Genomic DNA, 27,918 nt, shown 5'->3' on the forward strand with positions numbered 1-27,918 from the left:
CTAAGAAAAGCTTGAGCTGCAAGGGCCACTTGAGGGAAAAGAAAACAACAAGTCTTAGTGAATGTTTCAAATCATTTTCTTCAATTGGAAGACTCCGAGAAAATATTTAACAGGTAGTTAGGTGAAAGCACTGCCCCATCGAGTCACAATGCAAGTTGGTAAGTAAGCTATTGTTAATAGTTAACTGCAAGTTAATTAATTAATAAACCGGTAAAATAACTGCCTAAAAGCAGTTATTTGAACTCATGACCTCTGACGTATGAATTACGAATGCCACCTCAGAGTTATAAGCTGGGTTACAAAATGGGATGTGAGTAGCACTCTCATTAACATCTAGCTCCAGTTTCTGCACTGAAAAAATATCTTGACCGAGTATGACATTTATATTACATTGCATAGAGCAACTGCTTATTTGAAAGGTCTTGTAATTACTTTTAGTAGACTACCTTTTTTAAAAGCGTATTCAGATTTTGTATGTTTGTATGTTTCTTCTTCTTGCAGTTTTCCCACTGCTTTTTCATATGTTCCGATCTTTGTGTCCTTTCTTGTGTTGAAAAGATTCATGTTGTGATTTTCTTTCTTGTGAGTGTGAATCGGAGATTGCATTCTTGATTTGTTTGTTTAATTTTATCATATCTGTGGTGTCTCCTGGTGTAAGGCCAATTTCCTTCAGATCCTCTCTTATTTATCTGATTCATTTGCATCCTGTGATGATATTTTTTGAGTCGAGATTATATTGTACCAGTTGTTTCAGAAGTCTCAAATCCTGCATTCTCATTACATGTACAAAGAATCCTAGTCTCCTCTTATGCATAGTATCAGTAATCGGTTTTTTGTTATAGGTTGTTTGTTATTACTTCTCCAAGGTATTTGAATTTGGTTACAAGTTTGACTTTATTACTATTGATGGTTATTTCTTTTAATGATGCTAGTTTTAGGGGCATAATTTTTGTCTTTTGGATTTCAGTATTTTATTTCTGATTGTGTAATTTCAGGTATGCAGATGATCAAGATTATTTGAATTTCTCAAGTGATTCAGGAACAGTGAGTCTGATTGTGATTTTCCAGTGTTGATAGTCAGAAGAAATTCAGAGACTAATGAACTGCCTCCAAAAAGGTGACGTATCGTTGAACGAATTTGTTAAAACAAATTTGTGGAGTATTTACAGCTTAGTCCAGTTTTCATTCAGATTAATATCTTCATTTCTTGTGATGATTCAATTTTACATAATGATGTGTCAATGAATTTGGCGTGAAATTGCATCTTTTGTTATTCTTTTAAATTTTTGTTAGGACAAGCATAGTGAAACACCATGCACATATTTTCATTTATCATTGTTAGAGAAATGAAAACTCATACTGAATTCCACTGCATTACCTTTAATAGTTCTTGACAGGCAGATAGAGGGAAAAGCAAGCACTTTAAAATTCATCTTTATAGGAATATATTTCTTTATCATAGAATCACTTCCTAAAGTTCGTATTCATAGTACCGAGCTCGATACCTGCAGTCGCTTAAGTGTGGCCAATATCCAGTAATCGGGAGATAGTGGGTTCGAACCCCACTGTCGGCAGCCCTGAAGATGCTTTTCCATGGTTTCCCATTTTCACGCCAGGCAAATGCTGGGGCTGTACCTTAATTAAGGCCACGGCTGCTTCCTTCCCATTCCTAGGCACTTCCTATCACATTGTCGCCATAAGACATATCTGTATCGGTGCGATGTAAAGCAAATAGAAAAAAAAAGTATTCATAGTTTCGAATGTTTGCCCCTCTCTCTCTCCTTTTTATTAATATAGGCACATGGGCATCATAGCTAAATTTACAGGAGGGAAACATGTAAAACTACTCTAGTGGAGGATCTTTCAAGAAAAGATGTATAGGTGCAGGCCTCAGTCACACAGCTGGAATAACAATAATTACACTCTACAGTACGTTAGTACACTCCAAACTTGAATATGCTACTCTTATATGGAACCCATGTAATGGTAAATGTGACAAAAACTATGGACCACTAGTGCACTTGCCCGACATTGTGAATAAAGTCCTTGAAATAAGACATGAAAACATTTTGAAGAAAATGGCCGATGAAGTATCAAATAGTAGTCCTGTTGTGGTTTTAACTCTTTGGCAGCATACTAACCAAATATGGAATGACCAAAGAGTAAATCGGTTGACAGATTCCAAGTTTGGTCCAATCATTTAACGCTTAACTTTTACCCCTTGCCACAATCTCGTCAAAACAATTTTACATCCAAAAAGTCTCACCTCTGTTGCCAGCACATTTGGAAGAGATAATGAGGACGCTGTTATAAAACTGTATGAGAAAAGAACTGGCAACATTGTCACCAAGTGTGGGTTCTTTGTGGACCAAGAACATCCATTCCTTGGAGCCAGCCCTGATGATTTGGTTGCTTGTGATGGTGTCGTAGAAGTGAAATGCCTTGCCTCTGTCACTGAATCGTATCTGAGAGAAGCGATGACTAACAAACAAAATTGTGCCTGGAAGTTTCAGAAGGAAAATTGCAATTGAAACAAAGCCACAACTACTACTTCCAGATCCAAGGTCAGTTGAATATCACAGGTGCATTTTTGTAGTGTATATGAAGAAAGGATAATTCTTCGTAGAGTAGAAAAGGATGAGTTGTTATGGCAAACAAAGTTCCTTACAAAATTAGTACAATTTTATAAGGAGTGCATTTTGCCAGAAACTGTAGATAGTCAAGTTGTTCGAGTCATGAAAATCTGAGATCCCACCTTTTTGCTAGAGGCACAATGACGAAAGCAGGCAGCAGATACCAACAAACGAAAAAAGAGGAAGAGATCAAACACCATCAAACAGGGCAAGAAAAAGGCATAAGTTTAGCTACTATGGTCGGGTGATATTTGTACATGTCATTCAGAAGCTGATGTATGGGACCAAGGAAGATGTCGACCCTACATGACTGGTATAATACGGTGAGAAGGAAGAAGAAGAAGGAAACTACAGAAAATGGTGTAAGTTGGTAAAATTCTTTAGAAAATTGATATGGTGGTATATTATTCTGAGATGGATAATACTGAAATTTTCTTTTTTAATATAGCATGATATGATATGTAAATGATTTTTTAAATCTGAAGTAATAAAATAATTTTTCAGGAAAATAAATGCTCATAATAACATATGTGTGTGTTTCATTTATAGAAAGTTAAAAATTATTTATACTTCATAAAGATGGATCTTCTGTAAGTTATAATCACAGAATAATAAATGTGTATGATCAATAGAACTTTATTCGAGATGTAATCTTCAAAATCATTCTGTAACACCACCCTCTTTTTTATTGGGCTGAACAGCGAGAATGCCAAGTCCACAAATTGGTCATATGGCTCAGAAAGCAGGTCTATTGTGTTACTCAGAAGCAAGGCAATGTAAACAGAGATAGACATTGAGAGATGAGGAGGGGCAGAAGGGGGTAAGGGAAGGGTAGTGCAATTCACTTACACACATACAGCAGCTGGCGAGCGGTAACAGCGCTGCCATCTCTTGCCTTGTGATTGCAGTGGAACTGATTGCTCAGCCTTAAGATGTGTCCTATCATTCTGTCTCTTCTTCTGGTCAAAGTTTACAATCTAAAATCCAACTTTCAAGACTTCTTAGAAAATAGATTCAAGACATCTGATGGTTTTATAATTACGTCTCTGTAAATGTTCGAAACAGCCAATCCATTGAGTCAACTCACTTGTTTATTGTCAGTTTCTGTTTATTTTCTTTTGTAAAAATTCCATTGGGGTGGGGGGTCCAACCCCCAGTAACTCCCCCTTGGCTACGCTCCTGCATCTAAACCTGTTTGTCAGGATTTTCAGGTATAGAGTGGGTACACAGTTCCTGTTTAAGGATATTAATACTCATCTCTATCAGACTGCATTAGTGGATGACTACCAAAACAATGAAGATATCACCTGCTTGGATAGGCCAGTTTATTATCCAGATCTCAACCCTTTTGTGCATGCTGAGATGCATTTGAGCATTGTGACTTATTGCAGGGTGTCAGGTAATATCACAAACTATCCAGGAGCTTCAAGTGACTCAGGTGTATCTGAAGTACTACTAGACCACCTTGTTCTCAGTGAGTTAGTTAACTGAAGTGTATGTACTATTGGCACCCTTGAAACAATCAGTGATACTTCAGCTTCCTAGTGCCAAATCAGTAGGACTCGGTTACCTTTGTGATTAGGATTGGCAACCACTAACGCCTAAAATGAATTGATTATGCATTGCCACGACATCTGGTGGTATAATCACTAAATTTCAAATACTAATTGCTATGTAATCAGGTGAAAATTGAAACTTTAAAACATATTTTAATCTTCTTCATTGGCGTTATTCCCGTCAGGCTGCGGGTCTTGCCCTCTACTTCGCTAGGTCTGCAGTGTCGGACAGTTGGACACCTGCACATCACATATCCTCCTGCAAACAATCCATCCAATGCTTTTCGTTCATCCTTGGGGTCGCCATCCATCAAAGCTAAGTTCAAGTGCCTGTTTTCCAATGGATTTTCAATTAGCTCTGGCTACATTGTACATACCAGTGCAGTCTCATCTTGATTGATATTGCGATAATCTTGAGGGTGTTTTGGACATCTTCTGTCCTGAGGTGGTCCAGTTGTGTAACACCTAGTGTCCATTTTAGCATCCTCATTTCCATTACATGGTCTGGCTCCATGGCTAAATCGTTAGCATGGTGGCCTTTGGTCATAGGGGTCACAGGTTCGATTCCCAGCAGGGTCAGGAATTTTAATCATCATTGATTAATTTTGCTGGCACAGGGATTGGGTGTGTGTGTGTCATCTTCATCATAATTTCATCCTTATCACAGTGCACAGGTCGCTTACGGGCGTCAATTCAAAAGACCTGCACTTGGCGAGCCAAACTTGTCCTCAGACACTTCCAGCACTAAAAGCCATACACCATTTAATTTCCATTACTTGGAAGGATCTGCTTATGCTTCTTCCATCACAGGCCAACATTCCACTGAATACCGAGTTACTGGGAGAATGCAAAAATGGCACAGCTTGGATTTTACATAGAGAGGAATTTTCTGATTGCAAAGTACATCTGTGATCTGATGCCACTTCAACCCTCTTTTTCTCAGGCATCTATTACCAGGTCACCACCAGTTGTTATGCGGGAACACAGATGCCTACGATTTTAAGACATGACCAGCAGGATACTGTAAACTAAAATCATACTGTCTGCCTGAGCACTGCACTCCAGGTAATCACTTTTTGTCAGGTTGATTTGTCCAGTCATGTTTTCCACTGGTTGATTAGATATTCAAGTATATTCCAGGAATTGCTCATCAGCATACAGTAGATCTGCAGTCACTGAGACTAATATGCCTGATTCGATAAAATTTGAAGTGCACCTCTTTGCTGATGATTGCATCATATACCAGGAGATAAAGTCAGAGGAAGATGAACTATTGCTTCAGCAGGATTTAGATATGAATGAAAAATGGGCACGTGGAAATCGAATGAAAATCCATAGCGGTAAAAGCAAGAAATTGCGTTTCAGTAAAAAAACAAATGACAGGAAAGAGGGATTACAAATTTGGAGGGGAAAATATTATTGAAGTTGATAGTTGTAAGTACTTAGGTGTTACTATTAGAAAAGACTTAAACTGGTCAGAGCAAGTGGAAAATGTAGTTAAGAAATTCTAGAGATCGTTACATTTTATTATGCGGAATATCAAGAAAGCTAATTCTGGTGCCAAAAGTAAAGATTATAAATGTTTGGTAAGACCGATTCTTGAATATGGATCAGTGTGCTGGGATCCATACAGGGTAGGTTTAATAAAATCTCTAGAAAAAGTTAAAAGAAGAGTGATGCGTTTTGTAACCGGGAATAGGAGGAATACCATTCATTGGGAAAGTCTTCAGTCTTCTCACCTGTGTGGTCTTTATAAGAGCTATCCGGGAAGGACTGCCTGGAGTAGTATTAGGAATAGATTGCAACCTCCCTCGTACTTATCGAGAAATGATCACAAGCATAAAATTAGGGCCAGAAACCAGCGTACGGATGTGGGCAAGTTTTCCTCTGTAAACAGGACCATAAGAGATTGGAGTAAATTGCCTGCAGCAGTCTTTGATACATTCCCTTCCAGTATCAAGTCGTTAAAGATCATTAGTGCTAGCGTAAAGTCAAAAGTAAAAGTTGTAAATCACAGACACTGAATTTGTGATTTTCTGCTTGATTTTGAATGTTAAACTAGTAGTATTTCTTGTAGTATTCTCTTTCTGGTGAATTGTTTGTTGTACTCCTGTTGCAGTTGTTATTGGGTAATTACCGATGTTTTTAACTTTACTTTATTATCACTCATAGCGTTAAGCTAGTAGTAAGCTCAACCTATTTGTAAGCTGTAGTGTTAGGACCTGGAAATACTTAAGTTGTGTGTGAATTTGTATATGATACTAGATTTAGAATGTTAAACTAGTGATATTTCTTGTAATATTTTCTTTCCATAGATTTGATTGTTGTTGTTGTTGTCGTTTTTGGGTAATTATATTTTTAACTTTATTATCATTCTAATATTAAGCTAGTAGTAAAATCAATCTATAATATTGTAAGCCGTAGTGTTAAACACTAGAAATACTTAAGTTGAGTTTTAAAGATGGGTACTGTGATGCTGATTTGCCTGGTGAATGGGATTCTCTTCTATGCATTTGTTGAAGAAGACTGCTGGGAATTCAGTTCCATGTTGTCCCATTTTCTTCCATATTTCAACAGGCATATTGTTGCATTCAGATGCTTTGCCACTTTTCATGGCATGGATGGCAGACTGGACCTGCACATCTGTAATAGGAGATACTTCACCCTCTACAGGATCAGCAGATGCAGTTATTCCTCATTGCAGATCACATCAAAATAACTGTACCAATGATTTAAAATGTCTGCAGGTTGTTATAATAGTTATGCTGTTCATGATTAACATGAAAAATGTGAGTTATGTCTTCTGTAGCATGATGATGTGATTTTGCTAGCCTGTACATGCCAGTTGCAATCTCAGGTCTGTTCAGGTGCTTGTAGAGGTCATGGAATTTAGATTTTGCAGTTGCAAATGGTTATTTTGTCTTGAAAGCAACAATATTATTGAGCTTTAGAGCATTCTGGACATCATTATTCTACTACCACACCTGTTTGTCTACAAAATGCCTTCCTGGTTTTGTCACAACCAAAATTTCTTTTGCACTTTGCTGTATTCATGCAGTGACCTCATCCCCTGTCAGTTCATCCCCATCGATGACAGAGCAGGTTGATGGTGATCAGAAGTTCTACTGCTTGTTTAGGAGTCCTTCACCAGCCACAAGTCTCTTCTTTGCACCATGCAGTAGTCAATTTGTGTGTTGTATATAAGTTGCTATAAGTAATAAGATGTGACAGGCATTTCCTGAAGAATATATTATCGAGTGCCAGATAACACATCTCAGCTTATTCTAAAGCTTGTTCCCCTGCTTCGTTGCATGTGCCGTAACAACAGCCTCCATGTACTCCCTCAAAATCATTAGGTGATCGACCAACGTGGTAGTTGAGTTTGCCGCCAATGAAAAGGAGATCATTATTGTTGATGGAGCAGGTATGTGTCTCTAAATCTGTCCAAGTTCAAGTTTTTCATTGGGACATCCTATCTGCAGTGCATAACAGCTGCTGTCCTAGTGGTAATCCTGATGCTCACAGGCAATCTGAGATGCACTGTACTTCACTAATACTGCCCCATAACTTGTTAGAGATAACACCTGTCACTCCATTTCGGCCAATGTTGTGCCATGGTATCAAAGTTTGTACCTGTCACCAATATCTTGAGCTTTCAAGCCTTTCCACTTAGTTTTTTCGTATACAGGTCATTTCATGTCATTACTTCATATTCAGCCAACTCACAGGTTCTTACTGTCAACGTACGGATACTGATTGTAGCAAGTCAGATATTTTGACCTTGATTCTTCAGCCTGCCTCGGTCCTGGGCAAGTGGCCCTTGCTCACTTGTCACCCTAATTGGGTGAGGTTGGGCTGTTACTTATACTTTCTGAAGGTTCCAATGCATATTGATAAGATGTTGAAAATCTCAACTATCCTGTCCCTCCTCCTTTATCCAGGCTTGGGTCTGGTACCAGGATTTTCATGGTGTCTCCTAATGGCAAAGAATTTCCAGGTACATCTCAGGAACACCTTAGAACACAATAATTGGGCAAATGTCACAGTTCAGTGTCATTTCCTTTTACTTAGAGTAAATAGGTTACGCTACAGTATCCATAACAATGACGACTCAGTCATAGTTGGGAAGTAAGGGGTAAAAGTAATCAGATTACAGGTAATGATTATTTTCTTAATAATTTTTACTTGTAATCATTACTTTTTACAAAAAGTAATTTTTACCTGTAATTTACTTCTTGAAATAAAATTGTAATCGTTACTTTTTAGTAGTTGATATACATCACTCAGAAACAGAAAAACAAATAATGATGATGAACTTCTTCAGTTCTATTACAGCAGAACCAGTAGCTTCATCAGTTCTGAATGAGGTACTTTCTTACCTCTCCAGTACTTACAAATACATCATACTTATCCCAACGATGTTCTTAAAATTAAACACAGGTATTCGGTCAAGTGCTCCTGTAGGCCATCTTTTCAGTAAATGCAAAGATGTACTCCTCCAAAGATGTCAAGGCTTAGCGATGAGAATTTTAAGAACCAATTATTGTAGTTGTAAAGTAAATGGAAAATTATTTGAAATGCTACAAGGAATTAACTAAAATATAAATGATGGGAAAAGAAAACTTTGGTATTGTTACAGCCCCATGTGAAAAAAGATGTAGAAATGTCAGTGATTTCCTTAAGATTAGCATTCTGTGAAGTAATTGAAAGTTTATTGATTACTCACTGGAAAAGTAATTTGTAATTGTAATTGAGTAAAGTATTTGTCAGGTAACTGGAATTCAGCCCAATTACTTTTTTTCTTTTACTCTTCCCATCACTGGACACAAAGCAGATACTGTTTCCAGACCTTGGACATGCATACAAACATTTGACTGCTAAGCATGGCATAAAAATGACACCAGAAATGGTGAAATGGGAGAAAATCACATTGATCAATCATACTGTCACATCAATTCAGTTTTCATTTCCATTTGGCTGTCAGTACTACCAGAATCGATGAAGCTTCCTTCGTACTCTATGCAGTCTGGAGTGATCAATGTTTCCTAAATTTTTACCACACTATACTGCATCAGTGATATGGTGTGAGTCATATTGGATATCATAGTATATAATGGCCTTTTGAACAACATTCTGTTATAAATATCTTTAGATTTTCTGATGAACAAAACTACCATGATTTGTTGGTCTTCACTTCTGTGGAAATGAGCTCTTTATTTCTGAGGATATATATTAAACTATGTTATATTATGTAATATTTTAACAAGTGTAAGTGAATAATTATTAAAGGAGATTTACAAGCTGTACATGGTGAGAATCACTCAAATTGAAATCCAAAATTGCAACAATGTGGCAAACCCATGATTTATACCTCTGCAAACACTAGAACAAGACAACAAACCTTGCTGATCTGAGTTTAGGAGTTCTAAAAATGGCACCTCATAAGAAAATAATATGATTGCTAAATCAGTTCTAAATAATGTAATGGCATAGTTTTTCATGGCTACCATCTAATAGAAAGTTGTTTTCTACTGGACTATTGGCAGTGATCCCATTTTGATTATTGTCAACATTTCACCTACTTGACAGGAACCAATCTTTGTCACTCAGGTTAGGGGAAAAGACCACTGCACTCGGCTACAATAAGCCTACACGTACAACCTGATCTTATCAAGAATTCAAACTATTGTCTCAAGGAGAAAGAAACAGTAATCAAGAACCTGTCTGATTGGGCCAAAAGGTCTACAGGAATAAACAACCTACCATCTTTCATATCATTCACTTCACTATTGACCAAATTACTTAAGTTCTCAAGTGCCAAAAAAATCACCATCATTATAAAAAAATACATACAATGATCAATGGGAGCACTCTCTTCAGTTCTAGGTTTTACCATTATCCTTTGTTCTTGCAGGAGTATATGTAGGAACTACTAAGTTTAGTTTTAACTCCTGAACAAAAGAGCACAAGCTTCACTGTCATCTGAACCATCTTGAGAAATATTTTATAGTTGAACAAGCCTGTGAAAATATTTTGGCCATAATTTGCCAGTTCCATACTTCCTTGCATTGAGAGACCAATGAAATGGAAAAGGAGTCCAAAAACTTCAAACACAAAGAAGAAGATATGAACACAGTCCAGCTTCCAGTACTCGGAAACAAGTAGCAGCTGGTCACTGTATAATTTCTCTTGAAATATAGACTGCATGACAACCATGTACACTTACATCTACGTAAGAGGAGATCAGTTCCATCTGGCCACCAGACTCCTCGACAAGGCCTGTTGTAGAGTAGGTGAAATATTGACATTTGTCAAATGTGACCAGAGCTTAACAATCCAGAATAAAACACTTTCCTTTAATTGGAAATAATAATTGTATTCATGAGGAGGTCAAAGGAGGGAGAATATAGTGAATATACGGTACTGCATCACAGGACAAATAGAAAAGGGATTGTAATCAATACCTCTTGTAGATCATGAGAAAAGTTTATTTTATTAATATGATCACCATCCAAAGGCAAAATAAAAGCAACATAAACAAGCTGGGTAAAGAAAAAGTAGAGGAAGAGGTATTTACCTAACAAGGGATTTCACAATAAATAAGTTGCTTCCAGCATTCATTTAAATTTAAATGTACCTTTATCACTAAGCAATGCATATAGTGTGTAGTATGGGTTCTTGCTTTTTCTTGTCCACCTTGTTTATTTATAATGGTGTAATTCTTACTCTGCATCTGCATAATCTTGGTTCCTCTCTTTGTAAATATTTATATGAATACTTGACTGTAACATAGGTCGCAACCTACATGGCTCAGAAATTTAAAAGGAATATATAAATAAATGACTTGCCTTTCTTAACTCCCACCGAGGAAGTGTATCTCCAGACTGGTATTCACCCTGTAAAAGTGATAGGATACGTACAAAGAGATATCCATGCTCATATATTGGTTCAGAAGTTAACCCATGCTAATAGTTCACTTATAAGATATGACCAAATTCATTCTTACAATGTTAGAAATGCCTTAAAAAAATCATGCTAAATCAACAAGAGGAGCAATTCAGTTTGTTCTGAAAGGTATAAAGCATCCATTAGTGAAAAGGAATTTTTTAAAATTATTATTATAAATTGTTCATCCACCAAGAGGCTGCCCGAAGACAAAGAATACACAATACAGTGAATATTAATTAAAAAAGAAATACTTTGTGAAGAACTCAATCTATATAATTATATAAAATAAGAGTTTTGTCCGTACATTGCTCAGAATCTAAAAAGAATGGTATTTCTGTATCAGGCGAGTCCACATTAACAAGGAAATGCACTTTTTAATTTTTCATCATTTCTGTCTGTCAGTCTGTCTGTATGTATGTATGCACGTACACGCATCACGACAAAACGGCTGAAGAGAATTTAATGAAAATCGGTATATAAAGTCAGGGAATGAACCACTACAATCTAGGCTGTAAATCATTTTATTCATGCTGAGTGAAATGGTAGTTTAGGGGAAGGCCTAAAATTTAATTCTAAATTTTTTTTTATTAGTGGTCCTATCAATAAATACTACATAACTAAAGTTATATAGAATTAAATTATCTGATCATTTATGTATTATACATTTTTATTGTACCACCTGTGATAACAGAAATATGATGAATTTTTATTTTTGTTGCAAAGTCCTTATCAACGCTGAACCAAGAGCAAATGGGTGAACAGAATTTAATGAAAATCGGTATGTAGAGTCAGGGAATAGAAAAAGTACAGTCTAGGCTATAAATCATTTTATTCACCCTGGATAAAATGGTAGTTTAGGGGAAGGCGCCTAAAATTTAATTTTTAGTTACATATGTTATTGGTCGTATCGAAAAGTACTACAAATAGAAGTTATAGAGAATACAATTTCCAGATTTATTCAGTTTTACCATACCGACTATGGTAATAGTGGTATTTCAGAATCAGATGACAACTAAATGTGAAAGCCTACAATGTTGAAAGCTTATAAAATTCATCAATAATAACATTACATTGACTACTATTTGTTGTGATGTTCTTTGTCTCTTATGTTGCCACTCCTCTCCGATAGATGGGATTACTGCTGCGTATCGACTATAACAGCCTGCCTGAATATTGGTGGGAAATACCCGGGGAGTTGGATAACTTTCTCCTTTAGCATGCCTTTCCTCTGGTTCATAAATTTTCTGATACTACTGGTACGTAACACACTGGTCATCACAGTATTCCAGAATATTCCAGAAATTCGATCCCTACTCTGATGTGCTGATTTGAATGAGCAAACTTAACGGAATATGGCAGAGGAGCGTTCACAGCTCTCTGCGGCCTGGTCATTCCAGCTCTGGAACTTTGCACTGTTAGATGTGCATGTTAAGCAATTTGTGAGAAATCAGGAAAACTAATAAAACAAAACAGAAATGTGGTAGAGGGCTGGTTGTTTTTACAAAGTATAGGTAAACATGATTGTAATAGGCATACCAAAGTTCTGAAATATCTGATGATGATGATGATGATGATGATGATGATGATGATGCTTGTTTAAAGGGGCCAAACATCTAAAATCATCAACCCTGGAAATATCTGATGAGTAGAAAACAAGTTATTAATTTATATGTATTGAGTATGTTACAATATATAATGCTGCACAGTTTAGAATTGTTCTGTGTGTGTTAATATACTATCGAAGTACAACCAAATATGGGGTTTAGGCTATGTCTGTTTCATCAGCTTCTTTTAGTTCAAAGTCAAGAGTGTCATCACCATGATCATCATCTGCATCTTCATTCACAATTTCAGTATCAGGGTCCTGTTGTGCAAAGACATCGATGTAGAATTCCAAATATGGATTAATGCTTCATGCTTCCCCAAAATGAAGAACAAGAAGTCTCTTAATATACATGATCATAGCTGATTTCGTAGCTGATATCAGGGATATGAGCAATCTTAAAATTCTTCCCTTTCCTGCACAAACTTTTTGCTTCACCAATGTCAGAACTGTAGAAGAGTTCTCTTCAGACTAGGAGAAATTTATTGCTTTTGTTTCTTGTGACTGTTAATCTCTTTGCTTTCTGAAATTGGAAATGCCATTGTCCATGGTTTTGAAGAATCTGAATATGTTTCCAATCCTCAGCAGGAGCATCTTCTCCTAGACGTGTTACAATTCCATCAGCTTGTAGGCTGCATCCACAACAATGAACTCACAGAAATTGGCGAGCAAGGGAAACAACTGCAAGCAGAATTTCACAGCTGAATCTCTACACTATGCAGTACAGCTCACTTAACTATCTACAATAGAAATAAGCGTTTTATAATTATTTTCTTTGACAATACTGTTCTTATGGAAAGAAAAATAGCAGGTTTTGCAACTCTACTCGAAGGACAGCCATGTTAGTTAATAAACATGTAGCAGGTTTTGTAAACGTAAACATTGGCCTGTGAATGCATGTAGCAGGTTTTGCTACCGTTTGCCATTTTTTATGCCAAATTTAAACATATTATAGCTTGTCTTGGAACCTGAACCTTGCTAAATTAGAAGCCAGTATCATAAAACTACATGGGATACCATTATCTCATTTTCTTAATTTTATGCACATAGCTGGTTTTACAAAACGGCTACTCATTTGATTATTTAATATGATAGCATTGCTTTTAAGCGTGATATCCCTACTGATGTTATTGTAATGACCTATGTTCATTTCAGTTGGGCAAACCACTAAGATAGTCTTTCTGAGGATGTAAAAATGCAGGCGGAGAGTGAGTGTCTGCCATTGTAATGAAAATTTCCCAACTTGATTGTAATTGATGGTAGGCAAGAGGGGCTACCGTTATAATGAAAATTCCCTAACCCAGTTTTTACATGAGAAAAGACATTTGGTGACTTCCCCATCATGTTTCTGGGGTACACTACCTAACCTGAATTCTGTATACATGTAGAATTCCGTAGCGAAGCACGGGTACATCAGCTAATACTATATAATATTGACATCTGTTAATTGTGTCTGAGTATACAGTCTTTTCCTGTCTAACAATTTGCTTCACATGCACAGCATATATTACATATAATGTTTTGCCTGTAAACTTATTTAAAATAATTAAGCATCAATAACAGATCTGTAAATATCTTACCTCTTTCTAGGAAGAATGATTTACCTAAAAAGCTTTTATTTAAATAAACAAGAAGGAAAATAAAACCTATATAATATTCATGCAACTTACTGAAATGTCTTCTAGTTTCCTTTAATCTTTCCTCTCTGTCCCCTTCTGTCTGCTAATTTGTAACAATATGGATATATTCATTTTGTCTTTGCCTGGTGTTGTTCCATATATGTTATATTTGCTGGATCTTCAGAATTTGATTATTAATATATAGAATAGAACACATACTTCTTTCTAAAGTTTCCTACATTAGAATTCTTCCTGGTCGCTACAGTAAACACAGATTATTACTTTATACCGTACATATTTTATGCTTTCTTCTGTTTAAAGTACAATAAATTTGGCCTCCAGGCAAACCATGTGGGGGCTTTGTAGTACACATCCTCCTCTTATTTCCCTAGCCATGTTTTCTTACCCACTTCTATGTGGGGTTGATATTTCTTTTCCACTGAGTCATGCACATCATCCTCTCAGAACATGCCTTATGCAATTCATCCACCTTCATGTAAGATTTCCTCGAGATCTCTCACCTTGTATCTCCATCTCCATTGCCCTTCTCTCTATTATATTTCCCCTCTTTGCATGTCAATAAAATTGCAGCCATATTTTCTGTATCTTCTTTAATATCTCCACTATCTTCATTGTTCTGCTCATTTGTTCATTCCTGACCTTGTACATTATTTTAAAATCCCACATGCCCATCTGAGCATTTTCATTTCTGCTACATGTATCTTTTTTCTTCTGCACTTTCTTAACTGGCCATGTTTCAGATCTTGGTGTCATTGCTGGCCTTATTACGGATTCATATACTCTTTCCTCAACCTCACTTGATTTTACAGTCATTTAGGACTTCTGATATCTTTCTCCAATTTTTTCCATCCTCCTTGTATGCTGTATGTTATCTCTTCTTGCAGAATTCCATCTTTAGTCACCACTGAGCACTCCCTTCAACTGTTTCCCTTCCATTTTCATCTCATATTCTTAATCCTCATTAAACTTCAAATATTCTGTCTTCTTCCTACGGATCTTAAGCCCTCTGTTTTCCATAGCTGCTCTATGCTGTTCCAACTTTTTCCTCTGTTATGTCTCTATTACTGTTATACAACAGAATGTAATCAGCAAACATCATGCACCACAGTTATTCCATGAGACATTCATGGCTGGAATAAATAGGTATGGGCACAAGGCAGAACACTAATGTAATCTTCCTTGCTAGTATCCATTCCATTAGTTCAATATTACTTCTAACCTGTGTTCCTGGACCAACCTCATGTATTTCTCTGGTACTGCTTTCTCTGACAAACATCTCCAGACTTCTTGATGTGGAATGCCATCATACACCCTCTTGAAATCACTATAATACCATGTGCAGTCTCTTCTGGTTTTCAGGCTGTTGCTCCATTATCGTATCTGTCATTCCATTCCTTCTTGAAGCTAAGCCATTCCTGTCCTGTAGAAGTTTCTTGTCTACTTCTTTTGCTTATTACTTTTTCCCAGATTCTCGTGGTATGGGACATTAACTGAATTCCCTGTAATTTCCTCTTTCTTGAATATCCTTCTTCTCTTTATATAGGTACAATAATGCTTTCCCTCCATTCTTCTGGTTTTCTTTCCTGATCAGAAATCTTTTGCTTCAAATCCCACAGCATATCAGTACCATTTTTCCACAGACTTCTCCACATTTCTTCCAGTGAGGTTAAGGGTGCACAGCTCTGAGCTTGCATTCGGGAGATAATGGGTTTGAACCCCACTGTCGGCAGCCCTGAAGATGGTTTTCTGTGGTTTCCCATTTTTACACCAGGCAAATGCTGGGGCTGTACCTTAATTAAGGTCACAGCTGTTTCCTTCCCACTCCTAGCCCTTTTCTGTCCCATCGTCATCATAAGACCTGTGTTGGTGCAGTGTAAAGCCAATTGTAAGAAGAAGACACGTCTTCCTCCAGTATTTTATCTGGTTCTGTTAATTTTCCATAGAGCTAAATATACTTCTTCTCTACCAGTGGTGGTGAAAAGGTGTTAATGAAAGGGAAACTGAGGGAAGGTTGGAGGTAAAGGAGGGAAACAAGAGTCAGGCTAACTTCCAGCAATGGATTGAGGAATTAAAATATATGTGTATCAAGAATCAGAAGATACTGGTCCACTGCTGTTTGAATTACTAAACTATACTTTAGACAAAAGTGAAATTTTAAATTTTGGTTCCATATATGAATTTCTTATAAACATGTATTGTTCGGCAAGAGATGAATTTAATATTTATATAATATTTTTATATTTCTGACAGGCATGTGTTTGAATTCTTCCTCTCTTCAAGCTTGATGATTCACTTTTTAGTGCTCAGGTAAGAAAGCTAGCAGGAGCAAAATATATATAAATCTAGGAAACAGATAGAGAGCAGTGACTTACCATGTACAAACAAAGAAAAACATCGATCCTAAATTTTTGAACTCTCTATGAATGTGTGGGTAGTATACATATAAAAGAAAAATATGGATCCAAAATTTTCGGCTGCAGCCATTGTCAGCGGAGAACAGAATAGATTTATACGATTCACCTTTTCTAATGGAATGTTCAATAAACTGTAAAATATTAATATATAATCTAAGAGAACATTTAAATGATATCTAACTCAAATATCAATTATTTTCACTAACACGCCATGAATGTGCAAGAGAAATGGGTTGAACGGTAACTCTTGTCACAGTTTACTCAGATTTATTTTAACTTTGTAATGAATAGAACAGCTATTTGTAGCTGTCTGGTTGAATGGTACAGCATTACTATCATTACAGCTACAGCAGATCATAGCTTGAGTTCAATAGCAACCTCAGGGAGATATGCTACCATCATCAGGAAAGCAGTCAAACGCTGTCCTGCACTGTTTCAGATTTATGTCACAGATAAATGATCACATTTTTACCATTAAAATGATGTAGTGCAGGATAAACTGGAAGAATTAAAATACAGATATTTTAAAATGTAAATGAAGGGGAAGCTGGATTATTTTGTGCGAAGTGCAAGCTTCTACTAGCATTACCCTATTTCTGCCCCTCTTATCTACTAATATCCAATACAGCACAATGGTCCTGGACTGCATCTCCAAAAACTACTCTCTGATTTTCAAAATTCAAAAGATTTTTGTAATAGCCTCTCTGCCTGTTCTTGATCTTATGTGTGTTAGTTAAGACCAATCTATTTGGATGTTAAGATGGCATCAGCGAAGGATGTAGGCGAAGGTAGTTCTTGGTTCTCTTGTGAAATAATTGGGAATAAGAGTGGTGTAAACAAGAACCAAGTGAAGAATGGTACCCAATGTGAAAAGTGTTTCATTTGGTACTATTTTGAGTGTATATGTAGTGCTGCTTATTCTGAAAATGAAGATACTTGGACCTGTGTGAGCTGTGGCGAGTGCAATTTGAATAGCGGTAACAAAACTAGGCCTAAAACGGTCAGTGAATCGTTAGCGTCACATTCCTTGGAGGACAGAGGTAATGATCATGTACTTGTAATTCTATCTCTATTGCAACAGGATTTATAAGCATTAAAAGCAAAGAACGAGATCTTAAAGGAGAAGGTACGTTTACTGGAATATAAAGTAAACATAGGTGACTATGTGAATTCAAGCGCGTGGTGTCAAGTTGTTTCGGATTCTAGGAGGAAAAGTGTACAGTTACACAAAGAAAACCTTTTGGCACCAAAAATAGATTTTCAGCTCGGAGAGAAGTAAGCTATACTGAAGGACTTATCGGTAGGGGAAACAGCCAAATTGATGACACTAACTCCATTACAAGACACGGCAAAGTTAGGCCTAAAATTCCACATAGTGCACCAGCGAAAGTGTCGAACATTCTTACATTTGGTGATAGCCAGGCAAGAGGAATTGTGAAGGAACTGATCAATGGAAATATTGCAGCATCGGCTATCATTTATCCTGGGTCCCTAATCAAGAAGGTACTGGCAGGAAGCAAGAAATCTCAGAAGTCGAGATGCAGTAGTGATCAACCGGATGAACGACGTAGCTCACAATGACATCAAGAATGTCATTTCTCAACTTAAATGTACACTAAGTAAGCTGACTCACACTAACACATTTGTAGTGAACGTGCCCCTCAAGCATGTTTTGAGTACAGACTCGTGTGTGAATAATGAAGTGGACAAAGTTAATACAGATATGGTTAAAATTTGTAAATATTTTCATAATACTGAGGTAATTGAATGCAACAGTTTCGAGAGACACTGTTACACAAAACATGGCCTTCATCTAAACAATTCAGGTAAATGAAATATTGTAAATATTGTTTTTGATTTTATTAATCATAAGATATGTAGTGTAAAAAAAAAAAGGCAACTCCCTTGGGTTATAATACTGACCACGAAAACTAGTAGAAAGAGCCAGCTGTACTTCAAGCTGGCTCAGTCAACTAGAAAATGAAACTCAGGAAAGTAAGGAATTTCAAGTCAGCCAATTGCAACATTCAAGTTTTAGGGAGGAAGGGGGTCTGAGATTGCTGTTGGTAAACTGTCAAAGTGTAGTAATAAGCAATTAATATTTGGTACATTGATAGAATCTTATGAGATTGATGTGGTGATAGGAGTGGAATCATGGTCGAGAGAAGGGGTGGGTAATAGAGAAGTCTTTCCAGAAGGGTATACAGTCTATTGTAGAGACGAAGGAGATGAAATGGGAGGGGGTGGAGGTGTGTTTATTCTGGTGAAGGAAACTTATTGCTCACATGAATGGTTTACTGATGAAAGGGATGAAATATTAGGGATAAAATTAGTTTGTGATAATATGAAGGAGGTGGGAATTATAGGAACATACAGGCCTGGAAGAGAGGAAAGAGATATGGAAATATTTGAGAAAATAATAGATTATACTCATAAAAACAATAATAATGGTATAGTAATAATTGGGGGAGATTTAAACTTGCCTGAATTTGAATGGAATGGAGCTGCAAGTGAAGCCCATGAGTACAAACTGGCAATAAAACTGAGGTAATTGAAGGAATAGGTGACCATAAGGCTGTAATAATGGATGTACGACTGGTACCAAAAAGGCCTAATAAGAGGGTCACACAAGACAAGAAATTGTACAGAAAAACTGAAGTTGATGAATTCGAGACTTACCTTAAATCACAATTCATTTGTTGGATAAGGGAAGGGAGTAATGTGGATACAATTCAGGCAAACTTTAAAGGAATCATTTGGGAAGGAGAGAAGAGATTTGTACCTGTTAAGAAGAGTAAAATGACCTCAGACCCTGTTTATTATACAAGGGAAATAAAAAAATTAAAAAGAAAATGTATAATAGTAAACAGGAATATCAAAGAGGGTAGGGAGAATATAGAAACTAGAAAACAGCTAATGAGGGAACTTAATAGATTGAAAAAGGAAGCAAAAGAGAATTATATAAATGGCATACTTCATGAGCTTAATGACCACAAAGGGAAATGATAAAAGATGTATTCATATATTAGGAATCAAAAGCAAAAAGAATCCAAATTCCCACAATTGTAGGAGAAGGGGTGAAAACCTTTTAACAGATATTGAGAAAGCAAATCTATTTAGTAGGGAATTTATAGATTCAGTAGAAGATTGTCAGGAGTTGGAAACCAAAACAGAAGCTAGAGAGGGAGAGGAAGAGACACATAAGGTAATAAGAAACTTCTCATTCAGAGAAATCCAAGTGCTCCAGTACGGAAAAGCAGCAGGGAGTGATCAAATTACTGGGGAGGTATTAAAGACAATGGGGTGGTACACAGTGCTTTATTTAAAATTTCTCTTTGACTATGTCATAAATAAGAGCATAATACCAAAGGAATGGAAGGAATCTTTAATAATACCAATTTAAAAAGGAAAGGGTGATAAAAGGAAACCTGAGAACTACAGACCAGTCAGCCTACATCAGAAGGGTATGTGAAGTTAAAAACTGGTTCATGAGGAGCCAGTATGGATTTAGAAAGAAATTTCCTTGCGAGGCACAACTGGTGGGATTTCAGCAGGAGTTATCATATCAGTTGGATTCAGGACACCAATTGGATTGCATAGTCATAGATCTTTCCAAAGCATTTGACAGAGTGGAACTTGGAATATTAGTAAAGAAACTGGAGGGAATAGGATTGGACATAAGGGTTATACATTGGATAAGAACATTTCTAAATTCAAGAGTTCAGAAAGTCAAAGTAGGAAAACATGTATCACAGGGAGATAAAGTTTGGAAGTGAATTGCACCGGGTAGTATAATCAGTCCCTGCAAATAACCTTGCTCCTTGTGGGTGGGGTTAACTTCCAAAAAGTAACCAGGGGAACCTGACCCCTACAGAGCGTGTCCCCAAGTGGCAGATAGGGGGCCCCTACAGTATGTAGGGCTGGTTGAAATAACCAGTACAACCCATGGACCAACAGGTAGCCCAATTCCTGGGGATTTTAAAATACTGGGACACCCTCTCTCCAGGGGTCATAAATATGGAGGGCCCTTGCCCTGGGTTAAGGGTGAAGACCTCAACGGCATCTACGGCGGAGAAGATGGACTTCGGTACGGTGAAGATGGCGGAAGAGGCAACCCATCCTTCTGGGGTGTACAGATGGAACCTACTGCCTTGTAGGACAAGGAAGGCATCCTCAAAGGCTAAGGGAGTAAACCCTGAAAGAAAATCCTCTTATGCATCAGGCCTAGCAAGTCAGCAGGAGAGTACTGAGTACAGTCGCTTTCAATAAGAAAAAGAGCCTCGGAAAGAAGATTATAGACCGGACTGACATGTCCTCTCAGACAATTGTAAAGTATAATGACCATAGGGGTGATGGTATACAATGTTCTGAAAGGAAACTCCAAATAAAAAAGAGACACAAATACTAAATTGGAACTATGAACATTCTATCATTAACTGGAAAGGTAGAAGAACTCCTAGACATGATGGATAGAAGAAAAATATCAATATTGGGATTAAGTGAGACCAAATGGAAAGGGATTGGAAGTAAGACACTTTATGGAGGATATAAATTATACTGGAGTGGACAGGAGAGGTAGCAAAAAATGGTGTTTGATTCTTAATTAATGAAGGCACTGATGCTATAGCTGAAGTTATCTGCAAAAGTGATAGAATCATTAAAATGTTCGTGAAACTGGAGACCCAGACATCTTCCACTATTCACCAAGTTTCCTCTCATCCGCAAATCCATAAAAGAACGGCTTATAATAGTATGGTTCATCGAGCCTATACGGTCCCAATGTCTGAAAGTGATCTTAAAAAAGAATTGAACAATATCCGTATGATTGCTAAACTCAACGGATACAATAGTTCTTTCATTGAAGGTATTATCAATAAATACAAACATCGTCCTATAACCACTCTGAAAAAAGAAAAACCAAAAATTTCTTTATTTTCTACCTTTACGTTCAATAAAGATATTTATAAGGCCACTAACGTTTTTAAAAAAACATGATGTTAAAATCTCCTTCACAACCAACAATAATAACGCTAAAGTCTTACACAACTCATTATCTGTTAATAGAACTGATTGTTTTTTCAAAATCTGGTGTATATAGGATCAAATGCAATAGCTGCAATTCTTCTTATATTTGACAAACAGGAAGAAGCTTTAAAATACAATACTTGTAACATGTCAATGCCCAAAAACACAATAAATTTTCTGCAGTTGGTCAACACATGAATGATTATAATCATAAATTTACTGACATTAAACAAGATATGGTAATTCTCAAAATTATGAATAAAGGACCCCTCCTTAACAGAGAATTGCTTTATAAATCTAGACCAATATTTTAATCCTAATTTCAATGACATTTCCGAAAATCGAACATTTTTTTTTTGACATGCTCATTCAACTTTTCAGACAATCAAAACCTAATATTAAAGGTCCAATTTTTCATTCTATTTATAGTACTTTTCTTAATCATTCTTTCATATTCCCACATCCCTCAGCCCCACCCTAAAAAAAATCCTTTTCTTCTCCTTCCTGTATTTTTCTCCCTTCACCTCCTTGCATCTCACCTACCACCATTTTCTCTCTTCAGCTTATTACAACACGTGTCAATTCTCTTATGACATAAATATTTTCTTCCACCAGACCAAATATTGTTTATTTCCTTACTGTCATTTATTAAAAAAAAAAAAACCTTTTCTTCTCCTTCCTTTAATTTTCTCCCTTCACCTCCTCAAGATTTCCTTTGAACTTTACCTACCACCATTTCTCTCTTCAGCTTATCACAACACGTGTAAATTCCCTTATGACATATTTTATTTAAACATTTTCTTCCACCTGACCAAATTTATTTATTTCCTACTGTCATTTATTCAGAGTCAATTGTATGGTCTGCATTTAACTGCGAATTTATATCCACCTTTATTTAACTCCATATATGTTATTCCGCCTCGTGAAACATCCATCGTCCTTCAAGATTCCAGAAGAAGAAGAGCTTTCTTCTAGCATCTTACTTCGCATCGACAATTATTTCTAGTTTATAAACATCTTGAGAAGACAATGTCATGATACTTTAATTTCAATTGATCTCTGAATGAACAACACCATCGCTTGAAAACCAACCTTTTTCGATTTCCACTTTCACAACTTGTCATTTTTATACGATGCACAGGACCTTTTTTATGGATCTCTATTTTTTAACATAATATAGCGCTTCTCTGGACTCCTAAGCCTCCACACGCAACAATTACCTAGTTCCAAAAAACTGAAGAGCCTTTCCAACATCCATGTGTTTTGACGTCTATGAATACCTTAAAAAATGACGTAACTTCTTTGAATATACAACAGCAAACTCAAGAAGCCAGCATTCAACTGATAATTCTTCTTTATAACATCTTTTAGTGCAGGAAATATGAAATTGCTATACAGAGTAGTGAAAAACAAACAAAGGGATCAAGAGACCATAAAAGCAATAGAACATGATGATGGAACTCTGGCACAAGAAGAGGGAGAAATTAAACAAGAACTCAAGATCTATTTCGAAAAGCTGCTGAATGGAGATACAGAAAACATAACAACTGATAGAGGAGAGCCAAGTCGAGGAACCACAACTGAACCTGGCTTGAGGTTGAAAATGCACTCAAGAGCATGAAGAAAGGAAAGGCAGTGGGCATAGATGAACTAAGTGCAGAGATGCTGAAAGCAGTGGGAATTCCAGGAATCCAATGGCTCTACAGACTGCTTAACAAGATATGGGAGGAAAATACTATTCCTGAGGACTGGAAGGTGGGCATCATTGTACCTCTGTTCAAGACAGGAAGCCAACGAAAATGTACTAATTATCGTGGTATCACACTACTGTCTCATGTCCTGAAAATATTGGAAAAAATAATAGACACCAGAATCAGAGATATTGTTGAACCAATTTTGGAAGAAGAGCAGTATGGTTTCAGACCAGGAAGGTCAACTACAGACTTTATATTTGCAATTAGGATGCTAATGGAAAAATACTGGGAGAAGAACAAGCCTTTATTTCTAATATTTTTGGACATTGAGAAAGCATACGACAGTGTACCAAGGGAAAGAATTTGGCAATGCGCGAAAGAACTTAAAGTGCGAGACAGCCTCATAGACAAAGTGAAATTGTTGTATAGTGTGAATAAAAGTTGTATTCAAGTAGGATATGGTCTGACTGGTTTGAAACTAAAAGAGGAGTGCAGCAGGGCAGCTCATTAGTCACCCCTTCTGTTTATTATTGTGATGGATGTAGTAATGAAATATATTAAAAGGAAATAACATGGAGATATCAAAGCCTTCACATTTGCAAATGATGATGTGATCTGGAGTGACTCAGAAGAGGAATTGGGAGAGAGAATGCAAAGCTGGAATGAGGAGTTTAAGAAATATGGTTGAAACAGCAGCAAGACCAACACGGTGGTGATGAAAGTGTATGGGGAAGGAGCACAACCAATAGTCATGTTAAATGAAATGTTAAATGAAGTCCAACTGGTCAGCATTCCAATTTTCAAATACGTAGGTGGATCAAAAGGTTAGTTGCACTAACGTGCCGCAGCAGCGCGCTGTGTGTCGGAAACGTGGGCACAGCGGAGAAAGGGACAGACGCTGCCCACATGTCTGTTAGGCAGGTCACTGTGGTGTCTCGTCTAGTATTGTGTGAATAGCGGCCAAATGCAATGGCGCATCAACTGGACGTTCACTCCAAATATGAGGTGCGTGTGACAATCCGATTCCTATGGGCCAAAAGGAAGAATTGCACGGACATTCATCAAGGAAATTAGTGGTGTGTATGGGGAGCGGGCCATTTCCTGGCAAGGTATCGTAAAGTGGTGTCAGCAATTCGAAGCCGGACGCACGGATATCACGGACAACCATCGCGAAGGCAGGCCCTCAACGTCCAGGACCCGTGCAAAGGTCAACAGTGTGAATGCGATTATTAGACAGAACCAGCACATTAAACTGAAAGAAATCGCGACGCAGCTGAACATGTCGTATGGCAGTGTGTTCGCCGTTGTTCACATGGACCTTGGATATCGTAAGCTGTGTCAAAGATGGGTCCCACATCTTCTCATTGATGAGCACAAAGGACAACGTTTCCAATCCTCCCTGGCATTTTTGCAACGCTATGCAGCAGACGGCAACGGGTTTCTGCGGCGAATCGTCACAGGTGATGAAACGTGGGTCCACCACTTCACCCCCGAAACAAAGAGAACATCAATGGAATGGGTACACCCCTCATCACCACAATGGAAGAAGGCCAAGGTTCAACCTTCAACCGGTAAGGTTATGGCGACAGTATTCTTTGACATGGAGCGTTTGCTGCACGTGGAATTCATGCCGAAAGGAACAACGATCAATGCGGTGCTGTATTTTCAAATGTTGCACCGGTTGCGTAAAACGATTAAAGAGAAGCGCCAGGGGAAAATGAACGCCAGTGTGATTTTGTTGCACGATAACACAACGCCTCACAAGGCCGCCACCAAACAAGACAACTGCTGCAGCGTTTCAAGTGGGAGGTCTGGCAACATCCACCCTACAGTCTCAACCTAGTGACTTTCATCTGTTCGGTAAGCCCAAAACGGAGCTCGGTAGTTGATGTTTCCAGACCGATGAGGAGGTGAAGGCCACTGTCTCTGAGCGGTTGCAAAATGCTGGAGGAAATTTCTATGCATCCAGCATCGACAAGTTGGTTGTGCGTTCGCAGAAATGTTTGGAGACTCTTGGAAACTATGTGGAAAAGTGAAGTTACAGTGTATGTCGTTATAGTCGTGTTTCTGTTGTATAGGTAGTGTAATAAATGACCATAACTGGAAAGTGCAACTTATTTTTTGATCTGCCCTCATACTTGGGTAGCATTATATCAAATGACAACCTAGCAAAACATGAGGTGAATAATCAAATCAATAAGGCAACACAATTTTACCACAAGGTAAGACACCTGCTGTGGGATGAGCAAATACCCATGAAAACAAAAATGACATTGTACAAGTCCTATTAAACACCAGTTCTTACATACAGTCTCGAAACCACAACACTGACCACTAGAGATAGTTCCAAACTTCAGGCAGCTGAAATGAAATTCCTACACACTATGATCCAGAAAACCAGGAAAGACAAGATTAGGAATGAGAAAATTAGAGAAGAAGTAGGAATAGATGATTCTCTCCTCAATAAGATTCAGATATCAAGACTGAAGTGATTTGGTCACATGAAGAGGATGCCAGTAAACAGAACTGCAAGGAAGGAATTTGACAGAAAAGCAGAAGGAAGACGAAGGCCACAAAGGAAATGGATAGATTTAGTTAAGAACAATGTACTGCTGAGAGGTCATGACTGGGACAAGTTGGTGGAGGAAGAATGGTACAAGGACAGAATGAGATGGAGGAGGCTCATATACCACACCCAGGAAACTGGAGATGGTTTAGGATGATGATGATGATGGGTATAATCAGTCCATTATACATACGTATCCCACGTCGTTCCATCTTAAGCGATGGGTCGGCGAACGAGGCTTCTCCACCAGCTGCGGTCTCTGGACATCTCTCCTTCTTCGATGCTTTCCAAAGTATGTCCTCGCTGTTGAATGTCAATCTTCACCATGTCCTTGTACCTGAGTCTTGGTTGCTCTCTTGGTCTTTTGTCTTCAAATTTTAGATCATAAATTTTTTCCGATAATCTGTTATCTCCCATGCGTCGCATATGTCCATACCATCTCAGTTGCTGGGCTGTTATTTTGTCCTGCAGTCTTACAACTTGAGCCTGCTTGCAGATTTCCTCATTACGGACTCTGTCTCTCCATGTTTTACCGATCATGCTATGGACAAATCTCATTTCTGCTGTCTGGATTCTACTAACATCTTTATTTCTCATGGTCCATGTTTCCGAACCATAGGTCAGGATTGGTACGTAATAGGTTTCATATATGACTCTCTTATGTTTTGTTGGTATTTTCTTGTTCCATATTATGTCTTTAACTATTTTGTAAAAGTTGCTACCTGCCTGAATTCTGTGGGAAATTTCCTTGTCTATAGAACCAGTACAGAGATAACACTTCCAAGATATTTGAATTGATGGTTCATCTGTAGGTGTTTCCCCTCCATTTCAGTGTGTCCCATTGGTTGTTCGTATCTCTTCATGATCATAACCTCACTTTTCTCTTGGCTGAAGATGAGTCCATATTCTTTAGCAGCTTCTGTCCAGGAGTTTATTTGTCCTTGAAGGTCTTCTTTAGAGTCTCCCCACAAGCATATATCATCTACAAACAAGGTAACTTTCATTTTCTTACCTCCAATGGTTTGGTGAACTTTTCTCTGAATCTCATTCATCACAGTGATGAAAAGAAGAGGAGACAAAACACCACCCTGTCTTAACCCAGATTTTATATCAAAGGTTTCAATCATTCCTACAGGTGTTTCGACTTTACTTCGGGTATCTTCACACAAATTCTTGATCCTGTGTATCATGTCATCCTGTATTCCAATTTTCTTCAGTGTTTCCCACACCTTCTCTCTGTTCACAGCATCAAATGCTTTCTGTATATCCAGAAAGGCTAACCACAAATCTCGGTTATGTTCGTATTATTTTTCAATTAACTGACGGACTGTAAAGATTAAATCAGTTGTTGATCTCCCCTTCCTGAATCCATACTGTTCTTCGAAGAGGTTCTCTTCAATAAGGGGTCTGATTTTATGCTCGATAATTCTTTCATAAAGTTTACCAACTTGAGATGTTAAAGTGATGCCTCTATAGTTGAAACATTTCTATCTCCTTTCTTGAAAATTGGAATTATGATGCCTGTTTCCCAATTGACTGGTATTTCCCCTTCTTTCCAGATCTTACGAAAGAGTCTGTAGATCCTATGTTTTCCAGAAATGACCATAGCCTTGATCATTTTTCCATTAATTTCATCAGCACCAGCTGATTTTCCAGTTTTGATGTATTTCCAGGCATATTCTACATTACTCCATGTTAAGTCTAACCCGTTGTCAGAGGCAGACTTGCATGAGAAAGTACCGGTACTGTCTTTTTGTATAGGCTGCATGTAGTTCACATTTAGCAATTCATCAAAGTAAGTCCTCCAAGTCTCTTTGATCTTCAGTGATCGGATTTTTG

The sequence above is a fragment of the Anabrus simplex genome, chromosome 1 (assembly GCF_040414725.1).
Source record: "Anabrus simplex isolate iqAnaSimp1 chromosome 1, ASM4041472v1, whole genome shotgun sequence".
Lineage (NCBI taxonomy): Eukaryota > Metazoa > Arthropoda > Insecta > Orthoptera > Tettigoniidae > Anabrus > Anabrus simplex.